The sequence below is a fragment of the Brachycentrus maculatus genome, unplaced genomic scaffold, assembly GCF_059751285.1.
Source record: "Brachycentrus maculatus isolate JH-2025_06_01 unplaced genomic scaffold, ASM5975128v1 h1tg000060l, whole genome shotgun sequence".
Classification (NCBI taxonomy): domain Eukaryota; kingdom Metazoa; phylum Arthropoda; class Insecta; order Trichoptera; family Brachycentridae; genus Brachycentrus; species Brachycentrus maculatus.
In genome coordinates this window covers 954,021-974,521 of record NW_028280814.1, presented here as the reverse complement: position 1 = coordinate 974,521, position 20,501 = coordinate 954,021, and the positions used below count along the sequence as shown (strand labels likewise).

The 20,501-nt window shown below is 29.1% G+C and overlaps 1 long non-coding RNA gene across 3 annotated transcripts in view; it reads right to left on the bottom strand.

The window, feature by feature from the left end:
- LOC148311655 (uncharacterized) overlaps positions 1-3,770 on the bottom strand; it is a 53,172-nt gene extending 49,402 nt beyond the window's left edge. For 2 of the 3 annotated variants that reach the window (XR_015837225.1, XR_015837224.1), the window contains exons 1-2: positions 3,644-3,770; positions 3,283-3,472 (exon numbers count right to left, since the gene is read on the bottom strand). This is a non-coding gene — a long non-coding RNA (uncharacterized LOC148311655). Of the gene's footprint in view, positions 1-2,295; positions 2,457-3,282; positions 3,473-3,643 lie in introns of those variants that run through there. The other variant, XR_015837223.1, reaches the window with a different exon arrangement.
- Between the last annotated feature and the right edge of the window lie 16,731 nt (positions 3,771-20,501).

Genomic DNA, 20,501 nt, shown 5'->3' with positions numbered 1-20,501 from the left:
GTTACTGAAAATGGTAAAATATTAATTTGATCTACATAAAATAAAAAAATAACATAGTACATGTTAAAAGAGTAAGAAATATTATATACTTATTCCATAAACACAACCAAACTCGTTCATGCAAACAATGAATTTTCCAAAAGAAAATAAAATTGCATTATAAGATGACAACTCTTTGCTTATTATACAGTACAGTAATATAAAATTTATACCAGTAATAAACACAACATACAGTTTGTGAGACGTTCTAGGACTCTCATTGAAAAATCTGCTGCATTAAGTAGTAAAGGGTAAATAATGAGAGCTTTTTATAGAAATTATCACGAGATACTTCGTTTGAGAACAAATCCTTCAGTCAATCATAAGTAGAAAATGAAAAACTAACCGATCTAGTTTGTGCATCCTGACTGCATATGGTAGAATGAGTCAATATTTTCCAAAGTGCACCTGTTCTGTGATTGTATTATTTACAAGGAAACGTTCAGGTTTGACATTCTACTCAGGTTGCACAAAGTGCGCATGTTGAAGATTTCTCAAAAAGTCAAACTTAAAATTATTCCCTGACTTAATTCATAAAGGGAAGTTCTTATTAGCACAAAAAAATAAATAAAGAATGCAGTTTTCAAAATGGTACATATGAAAAATAAAGTTATCGGATATTATTTAAATTATTAAAGGGAAAAGGGTAAATTTAATATAAAAATAATTGATGAATACATCTTTTCAGGTTTTCAATTATTGTTATACATTGATTATTTCTTGTTTTGGAGTCCGAAATGGGAAATATAATAAATAGTATGTGTATAAACTTAACAAATACATATGTTTTTTTAGTAACGGTGGCCGTGAAAATCTTCAATTTATTTGAAAATAATTGTAAAACACAATTTCTCATAATTCATATATTTTATTCCTTTCGTATCTATATCCATACGTAGTACCTACTTGTCATAGTTTTTATATTACATATAACAAATAAGTATGCAATTTAAATATCTACAACAAAATAAGGGATTCTTTTTTATTATACTAAAATTTATTTAAATAAGGAAATTATTTAATTTACATAAATATGTATTTACGTAAATAAAACGTTTATTACGTGTGTTACGTGTAATCTTTGTAATACGTATATTTGGCAAAGCACCTACAGTTGAGTGATAGATGCCACAAACAACTGGTATTTTTTATTATGATGTAAATTAACACTTTTTAAGGGCCTCTAATACTCAAATGTGTAAGACATATGGATCGGAAACTTTGTCTGTTGAAATAAGTTCCTCAAAAGATTTTATTATAATATTACAAGGCAATTGTAAAGAATTAAAAAAATATAAGTGATAAAGCTCGTCCGCGTATTAAACACAACGTAATCGCAGTGCGGTTGGAGAGTCCTGGAGTACAGAGGAAAGGATCGGGAAAGGTAATGAGAGGAATCCGAGCCGCTGCAAGAGGTATGTATCTGCATTATTCATGCAACCTCACTGAACACCTGGCTCGAAGGAAGCTCCAGGAATGACGATTGATACTTCATGACCACTTTTTGCCCGGAGGCAGGATGAAGATCCATCGCCCGGAGAACCGGTTCAACAAATCGCTTTTAGTCCCTGCGCCTGCGCACTGACGGCTGCAAACTCTCTCCGCACAGTATGACTATTAACCCTTCGTCAACCAGACTAGCACTTCAAATTGCACAATCTACCGGTACAAGGTACTGGCTTAAGCGACTAAAGCAATGTATTGAAAGTTACATATTTTCATTTTTATCTCTTTGTTCTGTAAGGGTGGTTGCGATTTACTTTTAGATAATATTTCTACGCATATATTTAAGCTTAGATTTAATTTATACCCTAGAAAGCATAACCCTACTTGTGGAGTAGGATTATTATCCTCTAATTTATGAAGAAGTTGGTAAGATCTACACATTGGGTATCTATTTATGAAAATATGAAAATATATACATATGAAAATAGAGATGTTTTATATATTGGGTCTGTAAGGCCTTTTATATGATCAATAATTCATAGAATATAAAACGCTACTTAAAACAATTAATACTTATTGCTAAAACAATCAACTAAAAATATAAAAATAGTCAACATTTATTCCTTAATAGCTGTTATTAATCAGGAAGTGAGCAGGGGGCTCTATAACTTAAACGCGATTAGAGTAATTACAGTAGAAATATAAAAATTAGACAAAATAAGGATGTCATTGGAAGTCGGATTAGAAAAGGAATCGAGGGGGAGAATAAAGAGATCCTGAAAAGAAAGGACGATATAATGAACGGGTATAATCCCCAAGGATTCCGGCGCCCCGGAAGGCCGCTGACAACCATTCACCGACTATACATACTCAGCGGAACTTCGAGACGCCGGACTGACTTGGGAGGAAGCCAAGGAGATGGCGCGTGACAGAGTGACTTGGAGACGTCTCGTGTTGGCCATATGCTCCACCTAGGGAGCGAACATCGAAAGAAGAAGAAGAATAATAATTTTGGGGTTTGGTAATGTAAGTATTTCAGATGTTTCTTGAAGGATATCAGGGAAGGTGCATAAATATAAATACATATGTAGAATGTGTTTATATAAAATATTTAGATCAATTTTTTATTGCGTTAAGTCAACGCATTGAAAAAAATAACTTACTGTATCTATTTTCAAATTCATAGTGAAAAAAATAACATTGAAAACTTTTATAGTTCCCGACTAATTTTCATCAAATTTATCCAATAAAAAAACAAAAATTGTATCTACTTTTAATGTTTTTATTTCTAAGTATCCACTCTTCTTTCTGATCCTAATTCTAGAATTGTAGTCATAATTTCAAAAAAAAACTTACTAACTAACCATCACGCCCCTTCTCTGTAGGAGTAGGCAGAGAGAATAGAATGCCACACCACTCTGTCTTTGCAAACATTCTTCGCCTCTTCCACGTTCATGCAGCTCCTCATACACACCCGCCGATTATTACGACTAAATAATTATAATTAATAGTCATAATTTCTATAATATTAAAGCAAAACGCATTTAAACTATGATTTTGTTTAACGAATTGTTATTGTTATTTTGTTTGTAAATAAAAATAAGACTTGACACTGGCAGAAACATCCTCTTACTAGCTGCCAAATAATAATAAAAAAATGTTTTTTTATACCGTTTTTTCAAATGCAACTGTAGAACTGTCAAAGAAATCAAACGTTGTACGAACGTTGTATTTTATTTCAATTGTCAAATCTCTTGCGCGATATTTTTATCGGTCATAAAATGCCCCTGTACATACCTCGTGCGATCAGCATTCCGCCAGTAGCCGAAGCCAGTTGCATTGGTAACTTCATTGATGAGACGATTTGCATTCTTCACCAAGTCGGCGCTTGTCAATATGCTAATATCACAGCACTCCTTAATAATCACCATGATGTACCCAAGTAATGTTACATTAGACACAGCATGTCACAACTCCCATTTTGTAACTGGAAAACAAAACTGAATTGTTAAAAAAAAGTACTTTATAAGAAATTCAATTGTCCAAACCCCGACTATCCGAATCGCTTTCAGAATTTCAGAAGAAAATAAAGAAACGTACTGCGATTCGAAAAATAAAGATTCTGTACACGTGACTATCGATATTTTCATGTACCAACCTTAGTTTTGAATATCTTAAAAACCGATTGTTTGATTCCTTAACATAAATCACTTTATTTTACAAAAATAGATGAACAAAAATCCTATTTAGTCTTTCCGTTAATGAAAAAAAAACAAATGAAAAACGAAACTCGACCGTATCCAAATTTAAAAAAAGAACCATAAATTCAAATTTATTTTTGGTAGGTACTTCTCACTTGTAATTTACAAGTATGGAGGTACCTACCCTAGGCTTCAATAAACAAAACATTTGAAAATTCATAATCTAAATTCCATGATTTTCAAATTTTATTGTGGTATCTACCTAATTTAAAAAAAGGAAATTTATAACAAAGTAGGAAATGGAAAATACATTTCAAATGTATTTTTAACCAACATTTTGAGTGTGTCCAAATACTCCACAAATCTGGATTATCTCCAATGATGAGAGTTATTTTTTATATTAATATTTTTTATTTATTTTTTGACATCTCAACATAGATGAAGAAGAATAAAAGTCAGACTTATATTCAGACTATGTTGATTTGTTACAAAAAATACATATTTTTAAACAATTAATGTTTGCAAAAATAGGAAAAGTTTTTATAAAATGAATTCAGAGTCACACAAGGAGAAATTTATTATTGTTTTAGAAATTTATTACTTTAACACAATGTGTACCATTAAAAGTAGATTTATTTAGATAAGCTTGATTTTGTAGAACCAAATTTTTGGTTAATTCAATAATTTAACGTAGTTGTAACAGTAGAGGCACATTGAAAAAGATAATTGATTTATTTTTAAAAGTAGCTTGAGTACTTTAAAAATATTCCTCTTCTTCTTCTGACCCTCATCCGCACCTTACCACACTCAATGGTGCATAGGGCACTGTATAGTATTGGCGCAGTGTTATCTTGATCGTTACTCACATGTAAGCAAGGTGATCACTCCTGCGCTTCAGTGACCAGTCCAGGGTAATATTAAATAAATATAGTAGTGTAAAATCACAAATAATTATTTTCAACCACCCCTTAGGGAATCGAACCCGGGACCTCCAGCACGGTAGCTAGCAACTCTAACTCTAAAAGGTCCAACACGCTTACCATTACACCACGGAGGCGAACAAAAATATTCTAGATAGGTACTGTAAAAAAATAAATAGGTAGGTATATTAGTTTGATTACATTGATTCGTTAAATTACTTTCGGTGCTTTTTAATAGACATAACAAAACTAATCACAGCCATGCTTCTCGCCGGAGGCGTTGTATTGAAATAGCTTTTGAAGACAATGCGCAGTTGAGGTTGTATTTATGTCACCTTGGGATATTTATAATGCCGATGGTTATGGGCTTGGCATATAAACTGCCAATTCGATCATGACCTACGATTAGGCCGCTACAAAAGTAGAAGATGGAGAATATTTCAACACCTAACTTGAGACGGACTCCCGTAATGCCTCCTCCGCCTCCGTAGTGTAATGGTCAGCACGCTCGGCTACCGTTCTGGAGGACCCGGGTTCGATTCCCAGGGGGGGTAAAAATAAATATGTGAAATTTTTACTGTAATATTTATTAAATATTACCCTGTACTGGTACCTGAAGCGGAGGGCTGATCACCTTTCCTTCATGTGTAAACGATCAAGATAACACTGCGTTTATATGACGCAGTGCCCTATGCACCATTGGGGTGCGGATAAGGGTTTTATTATTATTATCTTAAGAAGTGCTATAAATATATCGAATTATAATATAATGACATATATTTACATCGTTTAGAGTGTGTCAAAATACTTGTTCACAAATCTAGATCATCTCCAATTATAGGAGTTGTTTTCATATCATTTTTGACATCTGAACATAGATGAAGAAAAATATAAAAGTCTGGGCATTTACGGGGCTTACGACCGTAAGCCTTCTTCATCTATGTTGAGATGTCAAAAAATAATATAAAAAATAACTCCTAATTGGAGATAATTCAAATTTGTGAATAAGTCTTTGGACACACTCAAAACGTTGTGAATAAATTAACTAGTCAAATTATAAGCTTAAATAAAAAAAATGAGCGTTTCTCAAGTATGTTAATATATTCCAAGATTCGGACCTCACATACAAATGAAAGAGTTTCTGCTGAATAAAAATCTTGCCTCGTCCCACCAACATAGATATCTCTTGGAAATCTATAGAGTTCAAGAACTGTGTATCGAGATTAATCAACATATTTAGAAATTAAAAGAAATCGAATAGTGTGGTTGTCAATAATGGGTAAAATTGGTGAATGTTACATAACAATATAATATAAATTGATCACTTAAACCAGCCTATGGCAGTTGTAAGCCCCGTAAATGCTCTGACTTCCATATTATTCTTCATTTTTGTTGAGATTTCATAAAATAATATATATATATATATATATATATATATATATATATATATATATATATATATATATATATATATATATATATATATATATATATATATATATATATATATATATATATATATATATATATATATATATATATATATATATATATATATATATATATATATATATATATATATATATATATATAAATATATATATATATATGTTGGGTAAACCGAATTTGTATTCCAAAATTGTCGGCATGTAAATGCGGTTTGCGTTGAATATGTGAACAGGTTTTTAATTTATAAAAAAATGCTTTTAATAAAATGCAATATGTCAAGTGTAGTTTCAGGAACAAAATGATCTCTCTAAAATTTTGCCGAGTGATATTACTTTATATATGTATATATTCAAGTAAATATTTTAGCATATTCCACTTATCAGTTACGAATATATCGATAGTACGTAATATAAAATGTAGATACGTGAAGAAAAATAAGCCACGTTTTAATATTATCCGCTACCGTAGTGCAGTGGTTAAAGAGTTTGCCTAGCATGATGAAGGTCCAAGGGGGTTATTGATTGACCCAGAAATTTTTATAGGGGTGAAAAAATATCAGTGAATCGAATTTAAATTCATTAAGAAACTTTAATGGAAATTCGATAAACTGTAATGGGACATTTTTTCTAATTTAAAAATATTTTAAGAAATAATAATTATACAAGTTCATAAATTATTTAGAAATCACGAAGATACAATTTAACATAATATGTGTAATATAAAATGTAAAAGTACATTTCTTAAGCTCTTTTCCTTTAGTGTCTTTACCTTGTATCATTTTCTTTATTATTTATTAATAGTTGTAGATCACGAGGAATTTAAATATCACAATAATAATTTAAATACCATTTTCAGAGCCATTTTTATTTCGAGGTTTTTAATTCATTATCACTACACAATAAATCTCGATATATTGATATAAAACGGCTACAAGAAAAATACCAAAATAAATACTACAAAAAAGTAATTTTTGCTTATGGTTTTCAAAAGGATTTTAAATATAAATCAATATTAAAAAAAAAAAAAACATTACTTCATTTTACCAAATATGGCGTTATTTTAATTCGTCCAAATATTACATATATAAAACAGAGAATTCAGAGAGAGAAATAGAAAACTTATGTTCAAAAAGACAGATAATTAAAAAATAAATAAATAAATTTTCTTATTTCAATAGAAATTTCAGAAAATCAGTTTGTTATACGTAGTAAGATCCGGTAGTACATACTCTTAGACACCTGGTACAATCATCCATAAAATAAAATATTCGAATTAATTATAAAAAATCCTATCTTCGGAGCAGACAAACGGCCGCCTGGGACGATAAACATAATCCGTGGGTAGGTACTTAAGTAGATAGAATGATGTTAGGATACTCTCTCGACAATAAACAATGGGCCATTAAGTACTGTGTGAGGAAAATTCAACCACCATCATAATACATTCGATCAAAAAAATTAAACCATGAAAATATTAATCGAAACACATATTTAAAAAAATGGATATGGATTTATACTATAATAATGACATTTAATAATTTTGAAGGTATTCTAATAAATGATTGCATCTTAGTAATAAACAAATTTCAGCAAAATACCTTGCAATATTTTTATTTAAAAAAATTTTAATGTACATTTTATTTATTTTTTAAAAGAGTCAATTATTTACATCTCTTGTTTTACTAGTAAACATTTATATAAATGACAAGCAGGTTTTTTTTGTATTTCACTCTTAGCCTATTGTTACAACGTATTTTTATTAAAGCTCAAAGTAAAAACTAACAATTCACTACTGCTATGGAATACTATTGGGTTGATGCAAAAGTTTTGACCGTTTTTTACATATAACTTTTTTTAATTTTTTTTTATATGTATTATTTATTTAATAAATTATACAATTTCCATCAGTTCTAATAACCTTCTCCCATCTTTTTATCAACTTATTAATACCAGTAGTATAAAATTTCGTGGATTTTGATGCGAAAAATGAAGTAAGGGATGTTTTTACCTACTCTATTGTATAATTTTTTTCATCACTTAATTTTTTTTGCAGAGATCGGAATAAATGAAAATCAGAAAGAGCAAGATCTGGAAAATACGGTGAATGCTTGATAACATCCCAATTTAACTCATTTAGCTTGTGCTAGGTCATCATAGCCACATGTAGTCGTGCGTTGTCTTGATGAAACACTACCCCTTTTCTGTTTACCAATTCTGGTCTATCCTTTTGAAGGTCCATGTTCAATTTGGATAATTGCTGACAATATCGTTCTGCTGTACTTGTCTTATCGTGTTCCAAGAGTTCAAAATACACAATACCCTTTTTATCCCACCAAACACAAAGTATAACTTTTTTATGGATTTCGGCCTTCGAAGTTGTTAATGGGGCTTGTCCAGGTATAGTCCAATGTCTTTTTCTTGTCACGTTGTTGTACACGACCCATTTTTCATTTCCCGTTACCAAACGATGCAAAAAAGGTTCATGTTTTTGTCTCACACTCAAAGCAACGCACGTTGAAACACGATCCAATAAATTGGCAGCCGACAATTGATGAGGTATCCAAACGTCGTACCGCGAAACCATTTCCATACGCTTTAAATGTCTTTATACGGTTGTTTGGTTGACTCCCATCATTGACACAATCTTCCTGATGGTTAGACGTGGATTGGTGTCAATTATGACTTTTAACTTGTCGTCATCAGACTTCAATGGCCGCCCGGTACGTGGTTTATCAATGAGTGAAAAATCTCCAGATCGGAATTTTGTAAACCATCTTCGTACCTGTCGAACTTTGATGACATCTGCTCCAAACACTTCACAAATGTTTTTGGTTGCCACACTCGCGGTATTGTCTTTACGGAATTCATAAAGTAAACAATGACGTAAATGCACTTTATCGAGTGACATTTTGAAAAAATATAAGGGGTCATAACTGTACTCTGGCTAGGCCAAAACTGAATAGAAAGTAGAGGAAAAGCATCCTTTATACAATGGAATCATAAAAAAGAAGATACTATTCATAATTTATGAAAAAAAATTTTTTTTACCTGGGATCATAAAAAACGGTCATAACTTTTGCATCAACCCAATATTACAATATTTATTACTGTATACCTGATTAAAAATATTTTATTAAATACTTTGATCCACATCAGTATATTCGTAGTTAGTGTTTGAGTACTAACGTATGTCGACAATATTATAATTGAATTTTAAAAAAAAAGTTTATTTAAGATTGAGATTTATAAAAAAAACATACGCTTTCATATTGAATTTTTTTTAGATGACATGCAACGCTCATTACATGTCATAATAAATGTTATTTCTACATTAATTTTAAAACGAATAAAAATATAAATATATTACAAACGAACACTGAAAATAAGATGTATTTTTGATATATGCAAGCGTTGCTTTATTCTTAATAATTTTCATTTGAATAAAAAAAATACTTTCCTCACCCGGTACTGAAATTCCGATACGTGACTCTTCAGACAAAATGGCGCACAATAAAATAAATAATTAAGAATTAAATGTTGTAAAATTATTGTGTTGTATGACTGCATTCACTTCATATGATGTCATGTCTAAAATGTAAGACAAATAAATAATTAACTTTGAAAGTTTTGTTTTGAATACATTGTAAAATGCAGCTGTTCCCCTAAAAACCTACGTAGCGCTAATGTGATTAACCCTTTCAATCTCTTAAATTTTTAAATAGGCGGAAAAACGTTTTCAATTTAATTAAAAAAATACATTTAAAGTAATATTAATTAATCAATATGTAAAGTAAGTCCGATTAAAAACATCAATTTCAAAGTAGGCGCGTGGGTACATATTTTCCATCAAGGGTGCAAATTAGTTATGTCGAGTAAGAGAACCGGTATCCGAACTCGAATATCTATTTTATTAAAATTAAACACTTGAATATACCACTTTAATGAGTTTTATTTTTACTTATGACTAGTTTCAAAAACGACAGATGTTTTCATCTTCTGGTACAAATTAAAACAGTTTAATTAATTAATTCAGTTTTAATTTGTACCAGAAGATGAAAACATCTGTCGTTTTTGAAACTAGTCGTAAATAAAAATAAAACTCATTAAAGTCGTATATTCAAGTGTTTAATTTTAATAAAATAATCATGTCATTCTACAAAGTTAATGCCGAATCAATAAATAATATCGAATATCTATTGCTGCCAATCTGCTTAATCCTCATCCTTCGACCAATTTTTTATGTAGCAGGGATACCCTTCACGAACAAGAGTATCTTTACTTACGCCATATGTATCTTTAAATTGTCTTACATACTCGTATATAATAATTTTTACTCCTTTTCCTCCCTATTTTTTTTATGTAACTTATTACAATTGGCTTCATACCAAGGCGTATATTTTATTATATTGTACAGTACAAATGAATGTACCATGAAATTATAAGAGTGAACAAAAAATTACAAATAAATCGGTTTGAACCCACTCTACCACAATTTGATATCTATTTTTAATCATGCACCCGCTTAGACTCGTGGAAATAGTATGAAATTGAAGTATTTTTTGAGAATTGAACAAAAATATTTCTCTATTATTTAAAAGAATATATAATAATAAATATTATTTAAAATATGTCCACCATTTATTTAATTGGTGATCAAGTTTATCCGGTGCAGTGTTTTATGCACCATCTAGGTGCAAGGGGTTATATAATGTTTTTAAAACAAGAAAAATTCGCTATGCAGTGGGTGCAGTAAGTGTACTAAGATAAATGGTAATATCATTATGTACTTATTCGTAATGCATCGCCAAGCCCAACAGGTGTATTGTATTAAATACAATTTGACGTAACGGGGAAGGTTTGATACGAGAATAACAATCTGACTTACATACATTCGAAACAAGAAACAACTATGAATATATTTCTGTAATGGCCACTATATTTTATGATATAATCGGTAACCCGATATACGAACACCTGGGCAAGGCGTTTTATTAGCTGGTGCCACAAGATGGATCCGACGCTGCTCCCGATCAATTCGGTTAAAGTCAGTCAAATCGGCTTTCTCATCTTGTTATTACGAATGTACTATACGAAAATTTGAATGATACGCAGTTGGTCTATTACAATCGACTCCCAAGAATATTCACCGAAATAGGTAATATTGAAATTATAGGTGCTTAAAATTGAGATGAACCATCTGTTATTTTTATACCAAATAAAATGGAAGTCTGAGCATCCTTTACATTTCATACTGATAACCCGAGAACTGAATAAAACACATACTGGTTATTACAAAACAGATTTTTGGTTTAATAAGAATTCAATATTAGACAACAATATTTTAATTTTTTTGGAAAAAAAAATCATTCTAAAAGAATTTATGTTTGTCCCAGCACAGACGAATTATTTATTATGAAAAGGAATATGAATATTGCCTTCTCATGCTTCTTGTCTATTGATACAAGTATAATATAATTTATTTGAATTAAAGATATATTTTCATAAACAAACTAATATGCGTCTGGTTAATCAAACTACATATAACATACAGTTGAGCATAAACATATAACATAAAGCAAGCGAATCGTTAAAAAAAACAAGCGATAATTAAATGTGTTTTATTTTTAACATCCGAAAGATATCAACGCCTAAAAGCACGAAACCCATTCACTTAGAATTGAAGGGGGAGGGAAACGAAATAGGTTCTTGGGTGGTGCACCGTGCGCGCGTGCGTGAGTCAGTAGGTAGTACGAAAGGTTCTGGAAATGTACATAATGTATGTCGGGGCGGCTGATACGCGCCGCGCGCCGCACGCCGGGGTGCAACATCTTGATCGCCCAATATCGGGTGACACGCACCTGGATCTTAGACACACATTTCAAACCTTTTATAATACGAACGTAAAAATAAGTATTTAATATTTTTTTTAATCAAATCATATTTATACTCCAATATACATTTTTTGTGGGGATGTTTTCGATTGGTGATTTGAAAGTTATGTGATAAAAAATGGGCTTACAAATACAGAACTTGTTTATGAAGAAATATGACTATCGCTGAGGGAGGGGTCTTACCCAACATCTTCCATGATCTAGCTCACTAAGCCCAAGAAGAAAGCCTAATAATATGACGGCTGCACTTTCTCCTTGCCCAGACTCTTTTTTCAAATATTTTTTTGATTAAATATCTATCATTATCATTTTCATATCATAATTTACGTATGCATAAACGCCCTTTAGGTAGTATATGACAAAATGGAGTTTTACTTAAAATCTAAAAGGGGTGAGAATTTTATATTTTATGTTTCTATTAAATGGAGCTTTATTTAATATTATATGTAAAAAGATAATAATTTTTTTATGTGTATTTAAACAACTATTTTTCAATTGTTTTGAATACCTTGGCGTAAAAATAGTATCTTGCATTTTTATGAGTATATTATCAAAAACTATAAGAATTTTTAATATGATTAAAAGACTAAATAAACATATTCTAGCAGATCGCTATCAAAAATATTCAACGGTCGTCTAATGTCTATTATTTGATGTCTCCAACATATCTTGAAAGGCTGCGAGTTTTTTACTCGGCCTACCTTTAGCCTAGGTACCGAAAAATATGATACAATGTTGAAAAAAGTCAACTGCTAATAATACAATAATAACAACTTAAAATTATCACAAATAACACAATGTCTAAAAACTATATCACATAAATATCAAACCTTTTTTACTTGCGTCACTTCTGGCAGCGAGCAGTTTTGAAATTAGATTTTTAAAAGAGAAAAAGGGTACCAAGAATAATAGCGTGTATACAGGGAGCATGATATTTTTTTACATGTGGTTAAATTTCTGCGGAATTACGGATAGAGCATATTAAAAAAATAGGTATTTCAATAAAAGGTTGACTATCCATGTTAGAACTAAAAAGCCTTTTTTCTTGAGCCATTGAATGTTCACTGTCATTTTAGGCAGTGTCCTCCATTGTGTGTATTAATATACTGAGCCATTATCCTTCCACTGTGTTATGTTATTTATGTGTCATTCCTAATATACTAACGATGTTTGTTTTTCGACCTTTTTAGCTTTTTATGAGTCCACTTTTTATAATATTCCGATTTCATTGTGTGCTATATTTAATCTTGTCCTAAATAAAAAATGGTTTTAGTTTTTGGATAATTTATTTATATTGGATAAATCACCGATTTGAGTTGCTACTAAAATATCATCGATCGTTTGAAAAATGGAAACAAAAAATGCGTTATTGCTTTTTTGACACACGACAATGTTTTATATTACATATTAAAAATGTGTTGATGATTTATGGTAATATTTTTATTTTATTTTGAAATATGTTTTTTAAAGGTCGGTGTAAAAAGGATACATTTCCAACTGCGTTCTGTCGTGAAAATTAATAGTTAAGCACTTATTTATAAATTGAATCGATATATTCCTTTAATTCTTTATTAGGAGTAAAAAAATATATAAATTAAGATTGTATATATCTAAATATTATTTTAATTTTTATTACGTATTAAGTGCTGATTATTGTATTGTCAGTGTTGTTTATTTAATGAACTCCAAATTAAATTTTTCATTTAATAAAAGCGAACAAAACAGATATTGAGTCAACAAGTTATGATTTTGTTACCATTATTATACTCTCCAGGCTAAAGATGTATGTATGTACGAGTACATACTTTAAAAAAAATAAAAGAACGTAACATAATTTGCAACTTAATTTTTTTAAATAAAATTTAACTCAATTAAAATAAATTTTCTTTTCAGTACTTGTTCATATAATAATAACATAATTACCAAAATGGTATATTTTATTGTTTAAATATCACATGTATTGAAATATATCTCGTCTTTTTGAAGACGTAAGAGAGAAATTAAAATTTTATTTCATGAATAATATATTTTTTTAATCTTCTCTGTTTTACTATTTGGTTCTCACAGTATGAGAAAATTGTTATTCTATTAGTGGCAAAGTATACGAGCACGATGTTTGTTTGAAAGATGTACTTTACAAGCTAACACGCGTTATTTCATTGAAATTGGGCTATTGAGAATATCGGTAATGAATTATACCTACAGGGACCCTCGCTCCGAGTTAATTTAGTCTCTGTGAGGTCCTCACATATTTATGTACATATATGTAGATATGTAACCATTAGCTTCTAATGGGTGAAAGAGAAATTACATCCATGGGCATATTTTATCAAGTAAACCTAATAAGCCGCGACATATAAATAAAATAAAAAGACACGATAATTATTTCTCCGAAAAGCAAAATCTGAAAAACGACTTTCGTATTTTTGAGATAAAACAGCGATATTGCCATTTGAATTTTACCTTAAAATTGTGCGGTTTATTTTTATATAAGTACATTATAAAGCCTTATTTGGGTACATAAAGATAATAGTATAACACAATCAACATCAAAATTAGACTAATAATATTTTTTCAAAAAATAGTAAAAGGTATTTTCTAAAGCGAGGAACTTCTTTAATTTAGGAATAAAAATAAATAATAGGGGTTTTTAGTTTTCAACTGTCAAACGAAAATACGCAAATACATTTTTTGGGGGCTCAAAGCCGAACATTGAATAAAGTGGATTTACGGAGTTACGAAAAACATATTATACGGGAAAAAATCGCATTACAATTGGACAAAAGCAAAAATATATTAAGAGACAGGTAAAGAATAAAAATAAATGTAAATAAAATACACCATATAATACGAAATATTATTTAAAACACCGTTGATCTTGTAGGAAGGTTAGATTAACACATTGATGCATTTTATACATGGGATAGAAGATGTGTAGTAAAAAAAACTTTTATATTAAATGTTTTGTAAGAAGCCATAATCAAACATTAACGTTACTACAAAAAAATCCTACATAAACTACCATACTTATTTATGACAATGTAATAGTGGAAGTTTTTTATAGTTTTCAGTACTGCGCTGCTGAGAATGGTTACTAAAAATGTGTGTGCGTGTGTGTGTTTATATTGTAATATAAATTTTATATAATGTAAACCAGTATTCATTACTTATGTATATCGATACTATATAAAGTAAAAATATTGATTTTAATGAAAAATATATTCAGAAAAATTTGACATTTGACATGTGAAAAGATGTACCTACATAAAAAAAAATATTACCTTTTGCCTTTATTGCAAATTTTAATTTGAAAAAAAAAATTACAAAACATTTCGGGCCAAATCAGACTTGGAGGGTTTCAATGATATCAGAATTGACGTTCAAATAAGACAGCAGTAAACTAATAAAAGGCTAACCGTGGGACGCGATCAGAATATACACACATACTATAAAACGTTTTATCAGTAAAGCGGTAGAATAATTTCTTGATTAGACTAATGGATACCGACCTTATGAAAAAGGATGCAGTTTTTAATATATTATAATATCGATGGTTAATGCAACCAAATTTTATTCAACAGTATTTTAGATGTGCATTAAAAACTATTCCATAAATAAAATTTTGAATCCAATCATTTAAAAATAAATTAAATATAATTTTTTTAATCAAGATAATTAACTTATTATCATGACAATTTTCACTGTATTTTGAGACATCTTCCATATCATAAACCAAAATGTAAAAAAAATCACTACCAGTTTTTAACATGTCGGTACAAATTTGTGTCTCCAACAATACCTGATTCCTTTCTGCTAAGAATTTTATGTTTTGGATTTACAATTGCTTACCTTGTACCTGAATTCTGCATATTGTATGAAAATATAATTTCCTCGTCCACGAGTTAAAACAAGGGCCTTCTGATGTCTATGGCTATTTAATTATATCAAGAATACTAAGGGACTCATACACATCAGCTGAGTACTATGTAAAAAAAGCACAACAGCATTTCATTTTCTACAAAGTCATTAAAAATAGAAACTAAATATAAATGTGCTATTGATAAGTGGATAATGGAAGTGGGCAGATTGCATCATTCAACCATGTCTTATTTGATTGAATAAACAATTTCTTACATTAAAATTTTTAAATAAACTTTGTAAAATGTGCCCTCGGCACGGAAAAACGCGTTGAGGTCACATTATTTTAATTTGTTGTTTGTAATTATGTACATGAGAAAATAAATAAATACTTGTTTACAGACACACTTCTACCAAATTCACAAACATACAAACATGGTAATATTTTGAGTGTGTCCAAATACTTGTTCACAAAATCTGGATTATCTCCAATTACAGGAGTTATTTTCATATTATTTTTTGTCAAAAATAATATGAAAATAACTCCTGTAATTGGAGATAATCCAGATTTTGTGAACAAGTATGTAAACACACTTTAAATGTTGTAAATAAATTATTTGATCAAATTATATGCTTAAATTATAAAATTGAAAATGATATTTTCTGGCGTTTCTCATGTGTGTGATTATAATCCAGGATTCGGACCTCACATACTGATAAAAAGGTTTCTGTTCAGCAAAAAAAAGCTTATTTTCATCTCACCAATAGATGTCCCTAGTGAAGTTCTAGTTATTCAAGAACAATGATTCAAAGTTGGTTCATATTTATAGAACTTCCAAGAATTTGAGTAGTGTGGTTGTCAATAATGGGTAGAATTGGTGAATATTACACGTGTGTAAAGTGATCACTTAAACCAGTCTATGACGGTCGTCAGCCCCGTAAATGCTCAGACTTCCATATTCTTCCTCATCTTTGATGAGATGTCAAAAAATAATACAAAAATGGTGACTTTTCCATTATAATCATGCAATATTTATAGTTTTCAGCATTCAATGGATCTTATTAAAACTGCATTAAATCGGTTATGTATGCACCTGGTACCTAGTACTCATACGTACCTATGTAGTACCGCGGAGCAGTTTGAGTACTGGCAGCGGAGACCAGATATAGCGCTGCGTCTCTCGGGGCACCTCGAGGCGTCTCCCCGTCTGCCGTTACCAGGCCATATCGAGTGTGGCTGCTTTCATAACGCAACCAGCAATATTACCACGATCAGTCACTCCGCGCAAGTGTGAGAAAGGGATAAATATCTCCCAGATTAGACACAGAAGAGAAATCAAATAGCTATAGAAGAAAACACTTCGGTGTTTTTGTGCACCTACAACATCTATCTGTATAATGTTTTATGGGCAGTGAACGGTAATACAAAACTTATTGCCACTCATCGTGAAATACGTATTTCTTATCATATCATGTCGATAAATTATAAAATTAATTGGATTTACACAAAAAACTAATAAAATTTGGAAAAATTCACAAAAGTTTTGTACAAACTAGTCGCTATAATTCAATTTTTAATATTCAAACGATAACGTCAAGGTGTATTCTAGGATAATTACCGTGATAAACGTAATTGCTTACTTGATTGGATTGACTAATGCATGTGTTTAGTGATGCGTGCATCCAAGTTTTTATGAATTTATTTATGATTATTTCGTTGCATTTATACTATGATTACGATTAAGGTTATATTTTGAATTTAATACATTTTTTAGTATCCAAAATAAGAGGTTAGTTTGAAAGATATTGTAAATACTGAAGCTTCATTTAATATTTTACGAGTATATTGAATCATACTTAAAAAAAAACTCAAAATCAATCTTTTCGTAAGCAGTTTTTTTTTCACTTCTGCAGTTTAGATACTATGAATTCCATTCTGTTTAGGTTGTGTAAAAGGAACGAAACACTGTGCGATTGTACGTTTTTGTTATAAAATCAAACTATCAAACAATAAATTTCCTTGATTTCATTTAAAGAATTGTTAATTTTAATAATTACATAAGCTCTTAATATCAAATCTCCATAATCCTAGATATTTAACTTCCTGCGAAAAGAATATAGGTATACAAAAGGATCATAAAAATATTAAAGTCTGTCAGTGAAACAGCTAAAATATATACCTTTATATATATATATATATATATATATATATATATATATATATATATATATATATATATATATATATATATATATATATATATATATATATATATATATATATATATATATATATATATATATATATATATATATATATATATATATATATATATATATATATATATATATATATATATATATATATATATATATATATATAAATATGTATATATATATATATATATATATATATATATATATATGTAATACAAGTCTATTCTTTTATTGAATCATTAGCATTAAACGCTTCACTTCATGTAATCGTGACCTAATTATAAAACGTTAAATGTATTTCTCTGTATTAATATATTTCTAAATTTATATTTGTAATACAACCTTCGAATGCCACAAATCTACGAGTACTTTTTATGCTATTACGTTAATGGGAATTTGTATGTCATACATACGTGATATAAAATGTAAGCGATTCTTTGTTTAATTATAATTGAATTTGCATTCCGTAAATGGAAAAATATAAAATTAATGGAGATTATTGAATTATAAATATTCATGTCCAATTAAAAAATATATTCCTATTTTCAATATTGAGCGTATCGGTATATTAATTGATAATAAGTGCCCATACACATATGTTCAAGTTTATGTAAATTTTTATTGCAATACAATATTGTGTTTAATAAACAAATATTAAAATATTTTAACAATCCCTTTAACTTTGATCTATTTTTTCATTAATACAAAGTAATTATAATACAAATAAATCAAAATATTGAAGATAAATTTTTGGTTTTGTTTTTTATTCTAAATAATACTATTTTAATCATAACCATTGGTCAAAGGTGACATATAAATGAAGAATAAAACGTTTCAATGTTATATGTACCTTGTAAGTTATGAAAAAGGTTAACAAAATTATTACAATTGTTAAAAAAAAAACGTAAAAAAATGATTACATTTTTTAACTACATATTTTCACCGTAAAATAATAATTTAAAAAAAAAAATAAATAACGGTTTCACCATTTTTATTATTTGATTGAAAAGCCAGACTAAAACAATCCTTTAAAAAATTTGGGCAATTGTGGAATCCTTGTCGGAGTGTGGGGGTGTTAACCTCAGAAAAGTTCTTAAAACACAATTTTTGTGTACTACAAATGAGTTTAGTAAGTAAGATGATATTTATATATATATATATATATATATATATATATATATATATATATATATATATATATATATATATATATGTATATATATATATATATATATATATATATATATATATATATATATATATATATATATATATATATATATATATATATATACACACTCGTATATGAAGCTTTCTAATCAAGAGTGTTCATGGAAATTAAAGAAATATGAACATATTAATTAACCGATCATTATAACGCAAACGATACTCAATACGATTATGGATTACAATAATGAATTACAATATTCCTTACTAGGGGACCATTACTATGTCTGTGAAGCAGTAATATAATTATCTGCATATTACCATTTCCACAAATGGTCTATACAATGTCTATTCAATAATGTCATTTAGTAGATACATTACAGGCGCCATTTCCTTATTTTAATAGTAAATATATTAACATATATAATAGCACTTATAATACATATTAATGCATTGTGTATTTCTCTATGGATGTATTATGATGTATAATGTTTAATAAATGTAGAGAAATTGTTTATATGTATTAAGGGATCATATTAATATAAAGAAAAACAGTCAAATTATCAAACGTATTCTTTGTATTAACTAGTACCGGTATTGCATGTCGTTGTTTGTTTGGTGTATCCAAACGTTTAAACGATATTTTTCATGTAATATTTCGACGTGCCCTACGTAAAGTGCTCTAACTACATTTTTGTTTATTTGGAGATATTTTGTGTTATCAACTGACCGTTATCTACAAATAAAAACAAACAAAAGAAATATACAAAATAAATTACGCCTAGTTTTCAGGCGTATAAGACGCTATCTACATTGAATTTTCGAAATGATCTTAACTCCTAAAACGCCAACTACTTAATTTTAACAAAGAATAAAGTTTTAAAACGATTAATACATTTTTATATCGTCTTTTTGAATGTATAATACCAATTTAGAATTTCAGATAAAACCGTTAATTAATAAATAAAAATACTTTGAAAAAATCTTCTAAGCTCTCTTCTGTAAAGTAACCGATTTGCAGATAGAGTACTTTACGTAAGGACCGTCGATTTGTCAAAATATCTTTTAATATGGACTATTCATTCTACTCACCAATATTTAACTCATTAACGGAATTCACACAAAAGAATATGCAATTAATTATTTTCCTCCAATATTTGAAAATGGGTTATAGCTAACTAACCGATTAACCATCATGCCGTTTCCCCACAGGGGTAGGTGGAGAAAATAGACCGCTATACTAGTCTGTCCTAGGAAACATTAACCGTACTTTTCACACTCATGCATCTCCCTCATTTCACGTTTTTCTTTGTC